Source organism: Palaemon carinicauda, chromosome 35 (genome assembly GCF_036898095.1).
Source record: "Palaemon carinicauda isolate YSFRI2023 chromosome 35, ASM3689809v2, whole genome shotgun sequence".
Classification (NCBI taxonomy): Eukaryota; Metazoa; Arthropoda; class Malacostraca; order Decapoda; family Palaemonidae; genus Palaemon; species Palaemon carinicauda.
In genome coordinates this window covers 32,450,257-32,455,256 of record NC_090759.1, presented here as the reverse complement: position 1 = coordinate 32,455,256, position 5,000 = coordinate 32,450,257, and positions in this window count along the sequence as shown.

Below are 5,000 nucleotides of genomic sequence, written 5' to 3'. Positions count from 1 at the left end.
TGATGAGTATGTGAAATGACTGAATTAAAATCTTTTAAATTAGGCCTTTAATTTGATTATCAGCGTATTTTCCTTTGACATTAACTTTAGAATTAAATTTTTATAAAACATATTTAGCTTTATTTTTACATATTTCTTCATTACAGAAAAGTAATACAAAGTATTTGTAATTTTATCAGGACAAATACATAACCACGAAAACACCTATTTCGGTTTAAAAATTAGTATAAAATTCTAAGTAAACTATAAAAATGGAATTAATTTTTTTTCATATTATTATTATTATTATTATTATTATTATTATTATTATTATTATTATTATTATTATTATTATTATTATTATAGGCTAAGCTACGACCCTAGTTGGAAAAGCAGGATGTTAGAAGCCCTTGTGCTCCGGTAGGGAAAGTAGGCCGAGGAAGAAACGAAATAAAAGATAATAAACAATATATGAGGAATAAAGAATAAAAAATATGAAATATTTCAACAACGTTAAAGTAGATCTGTCATATATACACTGTGAAAAGAAACATACGAACTTGTTCAACAAAAAAAGCCTTTGCAGCCAGTCTGAACGTTTCAAGTTCCACCGATTCAAAGGCTAAATCTAAACCTAATTGCTCAGTGGCCACTCTCCTCTTGGTAATGGTAGAAGAGACTCTTTAGCTACGGTAAGCAGTTCTTCTAGGAAAAGGACACTCCAAAATTAAACCATTATTCTCTAGTCTTGGGTAGTGCCATAGTCTCTGTCCATGGTCTTCCATTGACTTGGGTTATAGTTCTCTTGCTTGAGGGTACACTCGGGCACACTATTCTATTGTTTCTCTCTTTCTCTTGTTTTGTTAAAGTTTTTATAGTTTAAATAGGAATTGTTTATTTTGGTTTTGTTGCTGTTCTTAAGATATTTTATTTTTCTATTGTTACCTTTCCTCACTCTGCTATTTTCCCTGTTGGAGGCCCTGAGATTATAGAATCCTGCTTTTCCAACTAGGATTGTAGCTTAGCAAATAATAATAATAATAATAATAATAATAATAATAATAATAATATAAACACTGTATTTAGAGAAAAGTAGTGTTACAACATTTCCCTGAGAAATGGTAAGTTTCTGTCAAATGCCCAGTAAAAATACCCTTACCAAAATACACCATTTATCTTTAAAATAATTTTTGGTGATGAGAAAAGATACGTGGCTGGCGAATATGTTGTTGAATTAGGCAGTCAGTTTTCTTATACTATTATTATTATTATAATTTGAGATTGTACAAGTTTCATGAATTTAATAAATTGCACATGTATTACATAGTGTAATACTGATCTAATTTCATATGAGAATGTAATGGCGAGTATAAATAAATTATCTGATTATTGTTAATTCTTAGATGACTGAAAAAATACCAAAGTTATTATAGTATAGGAAACATTTAATGTCAGTTGAATCATGCATTTCGATCTAAAAAAAAATAACAGGGAGATTTATATATATATATATATATATATATATATATATATATATATATATATATATATATATATATATATAGTGTATATATTTGTATATATATATATGTATATATGTATACATATATATATATATATATATATATATATATATATATATATATATATATGTATATATATGTATATATGTATACACACACACATATATATATATATATATATATATATATATATATATATACACACACATATATATATATATATATATATATATATATATATATGAATACATATACATATGTATGCATATATATATATATATATATATATATATATATATATATATATATATATATATGTACACACACACACACACACACACACACACACATATATATATATATATATATATATATATATATATATATATATATATATATATATATATATATATATATATGAACATATATCACAAGCACACGCGATTTCAATCAATGTAAATATCACCCACAAACGGCATTTAATACCGAATTCAATCTTGGGAATATATATTCACCCGGCCAGAAGCTGTTACCATAAAATGAATTCCAAGTGGATATATATTCCCAAGATATTTACATTGATTGAAATCACATGTGCTTGTGATATATATATATATATATATATATATATATATATATATATATATATATATATATATATATATATATATATATATATATATATATATATATATAAACAGGTAAATTGTATCTTTAAAGAAATGATAACATAATGAAGAAGAGCCACCTAGCAATGATGCTGTTTCTAATTAATGCAGCAATCAGCAAATATGATGTAGCAAATTCATACATTTATGTAGATTAAAAACCAAAACTATTACAAAACCCCGTGACCAAATATCCATTGTCCCATTCATTCAGGAACATTTTTACGCAGTATTTGTGGTCTTCGTTTCCACTTCGTACTTAACACCGGTCGCTTTAAAACCGCTTGGCAACCCTTACCTGTTTTTACATCTCCTCCACCGTTCCCTTTGCCATTGTTACCACAGTTGCCAGTTTGATTTTTTCAGGACAAAAAACCTAAAATTTGTCCTTTAAAAAAAAAAAAAATTGGTTGGCCTTTGGTAATATGAAAAGAGGCGGCCCTTAAATACTATATTTTTCGCCTTTTTCTACTAATGAGTTGGCCTTCTAAAGATTCTGTTGATTAGAAGTTGGCCTTTCTTCATTTAGAAAAACTGGCAACTCTAATTGTTACCCCAACTCTTACCTCCTCCATGTCCTACTCCCCACTTTCCTCCTCCCTCAGGTATCCCCCCCCCCACTCCCTATTGGATCCAAGATCAGTGAGGTGTGTTGAGTAAGTGTGAGGGAGTCGAGCTAAATCCCTTGTTAGCCGCTACCTGAGGTTACCTCAAGGGGAGAGCGACGAGCCCTCACCGTTTGTCTCACCCACGCACACAGCCTCGAATTTCATGCTTCAATAATATTTCTTCTTTTGACCAGCCCAGATTTATTATTCCTTATTATTCATCGGTCATTGTTCTCTTCGATGGCTATGCCTATTGTTGTCTCCTCTAAAGAGAAAATTCTAAGCATTTTTTTTCTTATTCTCCCTTCCAGAGTTGGAGCCGGTTTTTCTTAACCGATAGAGCACTTGGGATGTGATTCTTAAAATCTTGTCAACATCTACGGAATATGGATTTGTCTTTAAAATCATTAATTAGTTGTATTACATTTGATTTAACAAGTCGAATTACAGCGCAGTTCTATTGAAACAAATATGAATTTTAACAATGCGTCAAATTCATACACAGTTCTATTGAAACATAAATATGAATTTTAATAACAAGTCGAATTCATAAGTAGTTCTATTGAAAAAAAGTATGAATTTTAATCGTTTTACGAATTCATCCGCAGAACTATTGAAACAAATATGAATTTTAATAGCTAGTCGGATTCATCCGCAGATCTATTGAAACAAATATGAATTTTAATAGTTAGTCGAATTCATCCGCAGATCTATTGGAACAAATATGAATTTTAATGGTTAGTCGAATTCATCCGCAGATCTATTGAAACAAATATGAATTTTAATAGTTAGTCGAATTCATCCGCAGATCTATTGGAACAAATATGAATTTTAATAGTTAGTCGAATTCATCCGCAGATCTATTGGAACAAATATGAATTTTAATAGTCGAATTCATCCGCAGATCTATTGAAACAAGTATGAATTTTAAATAGAGGTATTTGCTTAGTGGCAAAACTGATCCAATTAGAGAATCATCTAATATAAACCAGTACGATATTCCACGAACTTCATACTCCTATGCAACAAGAAAATTAAAGTAGGCCTACTCACTCCCGATGGGAAAAAAGGCAAAATTGTAATTCCTCTAAAGTCTATTTAAAATCACACATAGAATTAACGCATCGATAGTTGATAGGCATAACGCCAATAAACGAAGATATCACACGAAGATAAAAGTAGGCCTACTCACTCCCGATATAATAAAAAAGAGGCAAATTGTAATTCCCCCACAGTCTATTCAAAATCACGTATAGAATTACCGCGTCGATAGTTCAGAGGCATGACTTAAAAAATAATAAGACATTACACGATGATAAAAGTAGGCCTACTCACTCCTGATTTAATAAAAGGGAAATTGTAATTCCCCTACAGTCTATTTAAAATCACATATAGAATCAACGCCTCAATAGTTCAGAGACATGACGTCAATAAAAGATATTACACAAAGTTAAAAGTAGGCCTACTCACTCCCAATGGCATAAAAGGCAAATTGCAATGCCCCTTCAGTCTATTTCAAATCACGTTAGAATTAACGCCTCGATAGTTGAGAAGCACAACGCCTATAAAAGATATTACACGAAGGCAAAAGTAGGCCTACTCACTCCTGATATGATAAAATGCAAAATAGCAATTCCCCTACAGTCTATATAAAATCACGTATAGAATTAACGCATCGATAGTTCAGAGGCATGGCGTCAATAAAAGAAGATATTACACAAAGAGGCGCTTCAGTAAAATAATGCCCTACATGGCCAACCATCACCTCTAAGAATTGAAATTTGTCCGTAAGACAGTTGACGTTTCCCATATGTTAACGCTCGCCCAGTTGAAATGAAATACGGGTTTTGTAGATGTCAAATAGAGCGGAATAATTCGAATTTAGGATAGTGCTTGGCCCAGCGATTTGTAAACAGTGATGTGCGCTGGAAATTCGAATTACTATGAAGAAAATAATTATTATACAGGAAGTGAGGAAAGTGAGGAGAGTGTATTTGGTGAGAACATGGGTGGTAGGGATGGAGGATAATAAAGCTGAGAGAGAGAGAGAGAGAGAGAGAGAGAGAGAGAGAGAGAGTGAGAGAGAGAGAGAGAGAGACTAATATAAGTAGAGATTGTATTTCAGAACCTTTTACTCTAACCTCTTTTAGAGAGAGAGAGAGAGAGAGAGAGAGAGAGAGAGAGAGAGAGAGAGAGAGAGAGAGAGAGAGGATGTGACTATG